General features: G+C 42.5%; 1 protein-coding gene across 4 annotated transcripts in view; it reads left to right on the top strand.

Annotated features, from left to right (window-relative positions):
* LOC117515918 (genetic suppressor element 1-like) overlaps positions 1 to 12,821 on the top strand; it is a 107,411-nt gene that overhangs the window by 23,712 nt on the left and 70,878 nt on the right. The window contains exon 1 of one of the 4 annotated variants that reach the window (XM_034176700.1): positions 9,393 to 9,516. The exons of the other annotated variants lie outside the window; for them this stretch is intronic. The gene's annotated coding sequence lies outside the window, so the exon portion shown is untranslated. Of the gene's footprint in view, positions 1 to 9,392; positions 9,517 to 12,821 lie in introns of those variants that run through there. 4 annotated transcript variants of the gene reach the window in all.

Raw genomic sequence — 12,821 nt, 5'->3', positions numbered from 1 at the left:
ATTGGCCTGACCACAGCAAGCTGCTACTCCCTGCTGCCCATCTGGATGGGATGGGGTGGGGGGGCTAGGAGAGAAATGAAAGCATTATTAAAGAGAGAGGGTGAGAAAAGGATAATAGGGGAGGAGTGAGAAGGAAAGTAACAAGAAATAACAGATTAAGGAGGAAAAAACATGTCGAGTGATGGTGCAGTGGAACGAGGTGAAGAATAACAAAGATGTATTATTAAGGTTTTGACAACTTAGACGACTTAATTTTATTTCTTTAGCAGCTGCGTTTAACCTCCTAATGCTTTAACATCAGCCCGTAAAGAAGTAGGATCCTGCAAAATGTCTTTATTTGTGAAGATTTTCAGGGACAGGAAAATTAAAACCCTATTCCTGCCACAGTATCCTTGCACAGATGGTAATGGCAGCAGCCTCTTCACACAGACAAAGGGAAGGTAATTCTCTGCAGGACATGAGCAGAGCTGGAGCTGGGAAAGAGCAGCACTGCACATCAGTGCTCCCCTCCCTGTTTCCTCCTCTCAGCCTCAGGCCAGCAAACATCACAGGAGTAAACTGTCAAAGTGCATGTGTATGTACTTGTGCATGTTGTGTGTGTGTGTGGAGGGGGTGCACAATGCTGAAACAGGCTTGAGGAGGAGAGAAACATAAGAGAAGAGAGAGAGATAAAATGAGAAAGAGAGTGCAGAGAGGGAAGAGGTAATAAACAGGATTAGTGCTTATCTTTACAGCGCACTGTGTATGTGTGTGTGTGTGTGTGTGTGTGTGTGTTCAGCCTGAGGACAGAGTGACTGACTTCAGCATTACCTTTGCCAATGTCTTTCCATCCCCAGGTATCTTTTCTCTCTCGCAGCATTGTGAGAGCTAGTACACAATGTACTCTGTGTGCACGTGCATGCACGTGCACACTTGTGCATACTTGTTCATGTGTTAAAACCACAGGTATGCTGCACACCTTAATAAATTGTTTCCTCATTTAGCTGTCTAAGAAAAAAAGGTATGTATACCATGGAAGTCCATATTTGGGCTGCTGCTTGCTGTGAGACACGCCCACTGACTCACTATGCTGCTTTCTGTTACATATCCTGTTCTGACTATCCCTGTAAGATGAGGAAGATCCTCTCTTGATTGATTCGCAGACAGCATGGTGGATGTGGAAGACTGAACAGACGCTTCTGCGAGAAGCTTCTGCCGGTCAGGATCTTGCCCTCTCTTTCCTGGACAGGATACCTGGACACATTCACACCCGCACGCACACCTACAGTCAATTTAGAGTTTCCAGTTCACCTAACACAGCCATGTCTTTGGATGTGGGAGGAAGTTGGAGGGACCCCACACAGACACGGGGAGAACACTCCATACAGAAAGGGCAGGAAGGGATCCCATGACCTTTTGTGAGGCAACACTGCTAAACACTAAGTCACCGTGTCACTTTATGTATTTTTGTCTGGAGTTTCATTGATGAATGAGTGTTGTCTTTGGCGATACTCGTGTGGATGTCAATACAGTGAAAATCCAGCCACAGCGAGTCTGCATGACCAGGCCTAGCAGTGGTTTCAGACATAAAGATAAAACTTCTTAACTCAATACTTAATTTTCCCAAACTGCCTATAATTAATTTTTATCAAACAATGTCAGTGCTAAGACCATTAGGATGGCTACTTTATTTCCATAAGGTTAATTTTGCTCACCATGTCAGATTTTCTGTGGGTCAGCAATTTCAATTCATTTTATTTTATTTATGTTGCGCTAAATCACAGCACGTCACCCCAAGGCACTTCACAAGGGTAAGGTCTAACCTTTCCAACAAGTACGCAGGCAACAGTGGTAACAGGCTAAGGAAAAACTTCCTTCGGCATTTGTGAGGAAGAAACCTAAAGCAGACCAGGCCCAGAGGGGTGACCCACTGCTTTGGCCATACTACTAAAAATAAAAGAACAAATAAACAAAATATAGTAAAGAATTGTTAAACATGCAAAATATATAATAAAAAAACATTCCATAGAAGGTCCCAAAGATTAAATCTCCAAACTCGGTCCAAACACCACAAACTCAGGCAGGGGGACACTATGTGGGTGGTCTTCTACAATTCAGCTATCACTGAAGATGTCATCAACAGTAGAGGTGGGCGATACCGGGAATTTTGGTATTGATCCGATACCAAGTAAATACAGGCCCTATCACCGATATCGATACTGATACCGATAGTTTTTCATATTTAAGCTTCATAGATCCAAAGGATCCAAAAGACCTAGGATAGAATTTTGCCAAACATTGTACGTGACAACAAAATACTTTATTATCACAATCAACATTTTTTGAAAAAATATCACTCAACACAACTTAAAAAAAAATCTCCTGAGGTAGAGGGCTGACTCGAGGAGGTGCCGAGTGGGTGGGCCAGGCTGAGCATGGCCTCCATGGCTGTTGGCTGGCGCCGCTGAGCCACGTGACAGCGCAACAACAAAAGACCAGAGGGGGGGGTGCGCTGCTCCGTGTTGTGTGACACAGTGCAGCGCTGCTCTTACAGACAGAGTAACTTTGATGAATCTGCTGCGCAGCAGTCAGTGCGTGCAGGACAAAAAAAAAGCTTGAGTATCAATCTTTTTACACAAGGATCGTTCAATATCAATACCAGCATTGGTATCGATATTATTGATATTAGGATCGATCCGTCCACCTCTAATCAACAGCATCTTGAAAAAAAAAGAGACAGAACAGAAATCAGTCAACTGGAACAAGCAAAATCACAGAAAACTAATTCTCAGCAGCAAAGTAACAAACTAATAGAAGGGATGTTAACAGTCCCAGCATTTCGATATGATGAGACTTTGTCCTGCTCTGTTACTAGTAGCGCAATTTTAAAATGAAGTGAAAACTAGTCAGTACAATGTAATATAATAGTCATACAAAAGGGAGAACAGATGGTTCTTGGTTGGGATTTGAATGACTCCACAATATCAGACCGTTTCATCTCAGCAAGGGGACTGTTCTACAGAACGGTAAATGGACTGCATTTATATAGTGCTTTTCTGTCTGCATCAGATGCTCAAAACGCTTTACAATAATGCCTCACATTCACCCGATGTCAGGGTGCTGCCACACAAGGTGCTCACTACACACCGGGAGCAACCTATGAGGATTAAGGACTTTGCCTAAGGGCCCCCTTAGTGATTTTCCGGTCAGACTGGGTTTGAACCAAGGATCCTCTGGTCTCAAGCCCAACGCTTAACCACTAGGACTATCACCTCACCACGTGCACGAAAGAAAAAGCTGTGTGGCCTGCAGACTTCTTTTTAACCTTTGGAACACACAATACTCCTGGATTCTGAGAGTGATGATCAAAGTCGGTACAGAAGGTTTGATTAGATCAGTCAGACAGAGAGGCGCTAGTCCATGATGGATTGGTAAGTTACTAACAAAACCTTAAAATTGACTTCACACAGACACAAACTTTCTTCACGGAATCAGAACTCTAGCAGCAGCATTTTGAGAAATTTGTGTGTTGTTGTGTGTGCTTGTGCACGTTTCTGCAACTGGGTCGTGTCTCCAATAAGCCAATAAGCATGTAGGTTTAGCTGTGTATAATGGACATCCTGCCTTTGTAAGCGACACTAACAGGTTCTCTGCTGTCTCACTCTGGACTGGATGGAGGAATGCATTTAAATAATAATCAGGGCTTTGGGTTCATGTTTGATATTATTGCTCTCTGCTTTTGCAATATGAGCATCTGTGTGTGTGTGCGCGCAGTTTATCATACATGTCTGCATGACTGCGTCCAGTGCCGTCTGTTTTTCAGAGACATTCTGTGTGGATGTCTTGGTGCGAGATCACGGCATGTATGAGAAATAAGAGGTGAAAACTGCTGTTTGTCAAATCACATACATATGATGTGCCGTCCTGCTGGAATGAACGGACAGAACGAGAGAGGATGTGAACAAGAGATGAGGACAAACTGTGCACGCTGGCATGTGTGATGGATAGAGGGCTTATGAGGAAGGAGCGGGGCTAATGACTAGGCCTCAGAGGCAGGAAGGTTCCTGGAGCTATTACTGCTGGAGTTCATGATGGCCTCTGAGCTCGGCCTCTTTGGGGTGGCTGCTTCAACGGAGATCTGACAGTCCGCGTCAAGTCACAGCTCGCACCACGCAGTGTGAGCGTGACTCCCTAACACTGCCCAATCACGCACAAATGTGCCCAGCCGTGCAACCTGTGTAGGTCAGGCAGGATGGAGGGTGAGACCACCCACCTCACCGAAAACTGAGTGTGTCTGCCTGCAGTGCACAGCAAAACATAAATCATGTCAAGCTGCACTGGTCTCTGCAGACACACACGCACAGCGCGAGAGATTTTCCTTCAACCCTCTCTTTCTCTGGTGTAGGTGTGAGAGAAGCTTTAGGGATTATAGAGACGACTCACTTTGTCTTTTTCCTCACTTCCTTCTGCACTTGTTTTCACAGAGAGAAAAGTGGTAATGGTAGAGGTGTGTGTGTGTGTGTGTGTGGGGGGGGGGTAATCTGCATGCATGAGGCATCTTTGTGTGTGTGTGTGTGTGTCTATTAGGCTGCATGAGTGCCAGTTGTATTTGTGCATGCAGCTGGAGTGTTTGCATCTTTTTTCCTCACTGAATGCATCTCGGTGTAAGATTTGAAGGAGACTAATCACTGAAGAAAACATCAAATGTGTTTGGCGTTCCAAGACATCAGCAAGAGAAGTTAAAAATAAAAGAAAGAAACAGAGATGGTGAGACAGGTGGGATGAGCGGGATGAGGAGGATGGACAAAACAGATATCAGCACTCGGAAGTACCAAATCAATGCAAAACAGCTGTTAAATAGCTGCAAAGTGGAGCATGCTGCTCGGGAGACGTGGAGCAACCAATGGAGAGGAAGACGAAGAGAGAGACTGAGACAGAGACATACAGACAGACAGAGAGGCCCAGGAGAGACCTAGAAAATATCAGATAAATGAAAGGCAAACCTTGCACCATCTACACACAACAATATAAATGTACAATGATATACAGTACATCCAGAAAGTATCTAGAAAGTCTTTAATCTGAGATAATTAATCTGCTGTCTGAAACCTGCTCATGCTTTGGCTAAATGAAGTAATTAGTATTTTTTATATAAATATGACTGAAAATGTTATTCCTCTTACTAATTCTACTCTGTTATATATACTGTAAAATGTGTTGTTTGACTCCACATTTGTGATTATCTGTGTTTTTCCCTATCCCCACGTTCATTATGTAAATAAGATTTTTTTTTTTTTATATATAATTTACCTGGTTAAATAAGGTCTAAATCAGTATTCACAGTGCTGTGTTTTTTACACATATTTCATGTTACAGCTTTATTCCAAATGGATAAAATTATTATTTTTTCCCCTTAGAATTCTACACATAATGGACAATGTGAAAAACATTTTTTATTTTTACAAATTTAATTAAAATAAAAATAAAAAACGAGAGAGTGACATGTAAATAAGTACTGCCAGCCTTTGTAAATTCAGTGATTGGACATGGAAAGGCCACACCTGTCTACATGCAAGGTTCCCACAGTTTGCAGTGTATGTCAGAACACAAACGAACACAAAGTCAAAGGAATTCTCTGTAGATAGCCAAGACAGGACTGTCTTGAGGCACAAATCTGGGGAAGAGTACAGAAACATTTCTGCTACTTGAAGGTCCCAATGAGCAGGTGGCCTCCATCATCCATAAATGGAAGAAGTTCAGTTCCCATCAGGACCTCTCCCTAGAGCTGGACTGAGCGATCGGGGGGAGAAGGGAATAGTCAGGGAGGTGACCAAGAACCCGATGGTCACTCTGTCAGAGCTCCAGCATTCCTCTGTAGAGAGAGGAGAACCTTCCAGGAGGGCAATCATCTCTGCAGCAATCCACCAATCAGGGCGTATGGTAGAGTGGCCAGACAGAAGACACTCCTTAGTAAAAGCACATGACAGCCCACTGGGAGTTTGCCAAAAGGCACCTGAAGGACTCTCAGACCATGAGAAACAAAATTCTCTCATCTGATGAGACAAAAACTTAACTCTTTGGTTTGAATGCCAGACGTGTTTGGAGGAAACCAGGCACCATCCCTACAGTGAAGCAATGGTGGTGACAGCATCATGTTGTGGGGATGTTTTCAGCAGCAGGAACTGGGAGGACTAGTCAGGATTGAGGGAACGATGAATGCAGGCAATGTTACAGCGACATCCTGGATGAAAACCCTGCTCCAGAGTGCTCTTGACCTCAGACTGTGACACGGTCATCTTTCAGCAGGACAATATCCCTAATCACACAGCCAAGATATCAAAGGAGTGGCTTCAGGAGAAACTCTGGAATGTCCTGAGGGTCCAGCCAGAGCCCAGACCTGAATCTGAATGGACCATCTGGGGAGATCTGAAAATGGTTGTGCACTGATACTCCCCATCCACCCTGATGGAGCTGGAGAGGTGCTGCAAGAGGACATATGTACATGTGATTTCTGACCTCTGACTAAACTACTCCAAAAAATCGAATAGACCCTTTTCCTATGACGTCATGGCATTACCGACAATGCATCAGTCTGCCATCTTGATGGTCAAACCACGGTGTATTTACATCTTTCACATTGGCCAGCATGCTAATATCAGCGTGCTAAATTATGGTTAATATTGGGCAGTATGGGGTTGTACAAAGTCATTGAATGTTGGAGATACAAGCTGATGTTCACATTGCATCACGGAAGCATCATCCCCGACCACATCGCCTCTTCGCATTATCAACCAAACAAACCATAATTAAAGTCTAATTGAAATCACTTTGCCCACTGCGCATATTTTTGATTATTTCGAAGAAGGTTTAAAGTATTGAGTTCCACCGTGGAACAGTTAGCCTGTTCGCTAAGGTGACCAAACGTCCTGTTTCCCAGGACATGTCCTGTTTTCACATCCTGTTCTGGACGTCCTGGTTGTTGTTTAGAAAGTGATGACAATGTCTTGGTTTTCATTGTTTTCATTGGGCCATTAAATTGACCAGCTTCAACTATCATTTGAGTATCTCATTGCCGGTGTCGCCGGACTGAACGGTCCCCCCCCTCTAAAAATCGGTCCGCTCTGCCTTCACTGCGCACGCATCATTTCTTGTGTGTCAGCCGCGGTTCACAGATTATCACCTTGTTTCTGCTTCAAACTGCACCTCCAGTCATCATCTGTCTCAGCGACAGATATCTGAAGCTTTTGTACAACAATCATTTACACATAAATTCAGCATTTTTTCACCATAAAAGACGGAGGAAGTGAACGCGTTCACTGCACCTCCATCATTTCAAAGCGTCAGACTCCGATTATCACCCGTTTTCTGTTGAAAACGGCCTCGTTTCTGCTTAAAACGGACTTTAGAATGATTTACGAGGTTTTACTTTGTCAGCTGATGGTTAATAATCACATTATTCTTTTGATCACTTTAGGTGTAGCGAGTCAGAGTCAGACGTGCTGGTCCCAAATGATGCATGCTCAGTGAAGGCAGGGGGATCAATTTTAGGGGGAGACTGTCGGTCTGCGACATCAGGCTGAGTGTCCTGGTTTTCGGTAAACAAAATATGGTCCTTTTAGGTGACCTTAGTGACGCCTTCCTGCGGGCAGCAGATGGGCTTTAAGGGCCCTGCTGGGTGTCAAGTGAATGCGAAAAAGTTACATTTGACATGACAGTTAAAATCCTTTAGTTTGATGAATAAGTAGTTTGTTCTCGAGTCACTGAAGCTAAATGAGTTAGCGTGTTAGCTTGGTGTTTTAGGTGATTCTGCTCATGTGTTTGGACAAATAAGGCATAACATGAACTGAGCTGGTAAACCTGACACATCTCAGCTTTTACAGGTCATATCATCAAGTAGTCTGGTTAGGCTGTAATACGTAGTGATGAGGACGGAGCGACCGTGATGCGATACGTCAGTTACCTTTTTCATGTACGTTTTACACTGAAATATCACTATGTCATATTTGGGGCATTTTTAAATTAAATCAAGTTAAATTTCACAATGTTTCTAAAGCTATTAGAACATTGTGCAGTTGATTCTGATGGTGAAGAAAAAAAATCAGGGTTCATTGATACAAAACACTGGTACACTCAGTGATTCAAAAGAAATCAGTACAGTCAATGAAACAACTGCTTTGTACTTTTTTTGAAATGCTTGAACCAGTAAAAGAAAAATATACTCAGAAAATACGTTTACAAAACTTTTAAAGGACCAAATGAAACTATTGCTTCTGAAAGCAATTTATCATTTAAAATGTTTCAAACACCATATAAAACAAACTCTTGAGAAAGTAACTAAACAGTAGAGGTGGGCAGATCGATCCCAATATCGATAATATCGATACCAACGCTGGTATTGATATTGAATGCTTCTCGTGGTAAAAAGATCGATACTCAAGCTTTTTTCTCTCCCGCACGCACTGACCGCTGTACACGCAGATTCATCAAACTCTACGCTCTGTCTGTAAGAGCAGCGCTGCGCTGTGTCACACAACATGGAGCAGCGCACCCTTGTATTGTGGTTTGTCAGCCCTCTACATCAGGAAATTTTGTTTTAAGTTGTGTTTTTTAAACGAAAATGTTGATGGTGATAATAAAGTATTTTGTTGTCACGTACAATGTTTGGCAAAATTCTATCCTTGGTCTTTGGATCCTTTGGAATCTGTGAAGCTTAAATATGAAAAAGTATCGGTATCGGTATTGATATCGGCAATACTGGGCCTGTATTTACTTGGTATCGGATCAATACCAAATTCCCGGTATCGCCCACCTCTACTAAACAGTACCATTGCATCAGGGTTTTTCAAAAAATGCTGGAATCATTACCCCCCCCCCCCCACTAAAGATGAAGCAACTAATAGAGCTCATTGATGTTGTCCACTCCCCCCTCCCTAATAAATAATATTCCTGCTGTACCCCCTGTATCCATCTAACTATATTTATATGTCTATATGTATTTTGATTTCTGTGTTAAGCTTACATAAAAAACATCATCCATATGGAGAGTTCACTCTAGCTCTTTACCTGACTACTCTTTTGCTTATGAAACATGTTTTGAAAAAAAAAAAGCCTCAAGGAAAAGCTCTTTGAACTCATGTTGCCATGTTCATAGTCATAACATGATGAGATATTCAGTGATTCAGGCTACTGAATGTCTCCAGTGAAACAAAAATACGTCCAGACTGAGGTATCAGCAGCCTGTGTCCTCACCCTTGTTCTTTCCATCCCTGCATCTCTCAAGGGAGCATCCATGGAGCAGGTGCTCGACCCCCCCCCCCCACCCACCCACCCCGCTCCCCTGTCACACTCGTCTCTGCGCCTCCCTCCCTCCCTCTCTCTCTCTCTCTCTCTCTCTCTCTCTCTCTCTCTCTGAGTTGACTTGCTGTCCTCCTTATCGTCACATCAGCGAGCGTCTTCGTGGTCACACAGTTCACTCTTGTGTACAAACCTTTGAAAGGATGCACAAAAATTGAGTAGTATCTTCTCTTCAGTGAAGTGGTAAGTTGTTTGGCTTTTTAAAAACAAAACAAAAAAAAAACAACTAAATATTCTCACTCTGTTGTAGCCTAGACGACAGCCTAGGCTTTTATATGTCTTTAACTAAATGTTGTTCTTATTGTACTTGCAGTGTGTCTGCTTTTCTACAGTGTGTATGTTGGTGCTGTAATGAAAATACGGCCTCCTTATAGCGACTTGGATTTCAAATTTTCTGCCCAATTCTGTTTTAAAAAACCCCACCTATTGTGTGTTTTTATATTGTCTTTATTTTTATGCATTTTGCCTGTTTTTTTGTTGTTTTTTTTTTAACCTCATATGACTTCTTGAGGAACTGAGAGTTTTTCTCCTTTGGTCCCGATTATCTGTTGCAGCACTCCAGCTCATCAAAGCATGCAACAATTCATAGCACCCATCACAAACATGTTGTTTTAGGTGCATGGCTCTTGCTTTCTGATTGGTGGTGCCTCGCTGCGGTTGTCTGGCCACACCTGCAGACCGCGAGGCTTGTCGAGCTGATAAAGGTGTTTGTGGCACCCTGTTACTATGTCATCCTACCTGTCAAACTCGTCTGTGATCAAACACAGCGCCTGTTTGCGCCGGGCTGAACATAACTAACAGGAACACAGACCTAAAACAGAGTACATGTCACCCGCAGCCTTGTGATGACTGTCACAACACCCATGGGAGTCAAAGAGTCCTTCTTTAATTTGGGGCCTTTAACAGTGACTGTATTGTTGACTGAGATAGATGCCGCTGGGCGCATTAGCAGCAGTCAAGCGGATCACTTTGCTTTTGTGTGCACACAGCGCTCTATGCACCATGTGCTGCTCATGACCTGCCGTAGACCAGCTGCTCAGCAGGGGTTACTGAGTAAACCTCCAATCTCTTTAATTACCTCCATCTCATATAGATACTGTAAAGACAAACTCCAGGGCTCACTCACCCGAGGCCTCATGTGTGTCCGTGTGTTTTTTCTATTTACTGCTCAGAAAAATAGTCACCATTATGTTCCTGCGCAAACATAGCTGTGATATTTCATGGTAAATATTGAATTATCTGTTCTTATTATCTGTTTAGTTGTTTGTTCTTAGCAGAGGTGATGGGGAAGTAGTTAGTGCGCTTGGTTTTAGTGCAGAAGGTTCCTGGTTCAAACCCCACCGCTGTCACATTTCTTCATGTAATGTAGAGTTGTGTCAGGAAGGGCATCTGGTGGAAAAATTGTGCCAAATCGATATGCAGATCCACCTTGGATCTGCTGCAGTGACCCTGAGTCAAAACAAGGGAGCAGCCAAAGGGATTGACTATTTAATTACCTGTTCTAGCAGGGGTGGTGGCCAAGTGGTTAGTGCGCTTAGTTTCACTGCAGAAAGTCCCTGCTTCAAAGCCCACCCGTCACATTTCTTCATGTAATGTAGAGTTGTGTCCAGAAGAACATCTGGCCTAAATAACTGTTCCAAATTGACATGCAGATCTGCTGTGGTGACCCTGACTGAAAGCAAGGGAGCAGCTGAAAGGACTTACTATTGAATGATCTGTTCTTGATTTAGGATATTTTTGTTTTAAAATGCCTATCAGTAATTTGCTATTTTGTGGCAGTCTTCTCTTCTCTCGTGCACTATGAAGATTGGGTCTTTCCAAAGTGCAAAATAGCATGTATTTTACATTTACCATATTTGCTTTCATGAATATGAAATCTGGGGTGTATCCACCTGAGCACCCACAATTGTGGGTGTTGAGCATGATAATAGCTGAGGTTGGGACACGCAATGAGATTTATCAAGATCAAAAGTAAATTTTGCGGGTTGTGATTGCATCTGTATTTTTCATGTTTGAACCCTGGTGTGAATTATTGCTCTTGACAGATTGCTGTTTCAACAGTCGAGTAAATGCCGCTGCTTCTTCATAGAAAGAATAATAATAATCAAAAAAATCATTCATTGTAAACATCAGGCATCTTTATAGAGTTAAGAGTTTAAATTGCGCTTGTTTCATTATGAACAAATGACTCATTGCGTAACAAGGGGACCATAGTTCTGCTTAAAGTACATTTTAATGCAGCTCCTAATCATGACAGTAACTGATGTATTTAAAGTCACTTTCACATGAAGTCTGTAATAAATTTCATGAAAACTGGTAGAAAAATGTATTTCTCTAATGTGAACCACAATATAGTTTTATGATGCACAGAGTGAGAAAAAACCTTGCGATAAAATTCTCTGTAGCTTTTTCTTTTTCTTTTTACAACAACTGATAGTGCAAAAGACAACCAAACGGTGAAGAGCAAAATCCAAGTAAAATATGGACGACAACTGCTGTGTCAGTATTTACACTGATGCCAAATCAGTGATTGATGCTGACTTTCTATGACATGACAAAGTCCTTGATGAGGATTGATGCTCAGCATGAATGAAACCTTTCAATGCCAGTCCATTGGCAAGATTGTTTTGGACAACCCACACCATAGACACCCTGTACGGCACTGTTGGAATGATCCTTGCTCGTGTTTAATTTTGAATGGTGACACAAAGCTTCTGTTTGAAGCCTGAAACAACATAAATCAAAACAAGTAAATGTTGCAGATAAACCTCAGCGTCTGTGATGTGCGGTCTCCTGTTACTACGTGATATGCTGATACGCTCTCTTGAATTTCTACAAACTCATTCAGGAACATTTTACATATACCACAAGAATGTTGCCTTTCTTTACAGCATCATTTTCATGACAATGAGGTATCACATATCAGCTTCTGTTTACTGAGTGTGCTTTTGCTCCCTTGTGTGTGTAAAAACTAGTCTTGACCAAAAGAGTTACTCTTGCAAATGCATTTAACTATAAATGCACCCTTTATAACTTATTATATGGGGTATGCAGCTAAATGCATTCTGAGTGTTGGTCCCAAGCCCAAGTAAATGCAACCCAATCTCACACCATTTTGTGATGGTATCACGCAGCCCAGTCTCATGGTTTTTTTTTTTCATCCTCCCGTCATGAAATGAGTCAAATTTTTGTGACAGGGTTTTTTTTTTTTAACTCACTATTATTAACCCTACTCCTTCCCCCAACCCCCAACCCTAACCATAACCACTGCGAACCCCCCCCCCCCCCCCCCCCCAGCTTCACTTTTAATTTCGTGCAGCCATCATGGAATGAATTAGAATGAATTTGTGCTGCTGTGACGAAAATGAGGCGTTTTTCGTCACAATATCACGAACCAATAGATTAATGTATATTTTGTGTTTCTGAATCACAACTTGCTGTGAGACTGGGTTGTAACACTGGTATCATGAAGGTTAAGGGTACAGGTA

Source organism: Thalassophryne amazonica, chromosome 8 (assembly GCF_902500255.1).
Source record: "Thalassophryne amazonica chromosome 8, fThaAma1.1, whole genome shotgun sequence".
NCBI classification, from domain to species: domain Eukaryota; kingdom Metazoa; phylum Chordata; class Actinopteri; order Batrachoidiformes; family Batrachoididae; genus Thalassophryne; species Thalassophryne amazonica.
Note: the sequence above shows the minus strand (reverse complement) of the source record. Positions and strands in the feature narration are given on the sequence as shown.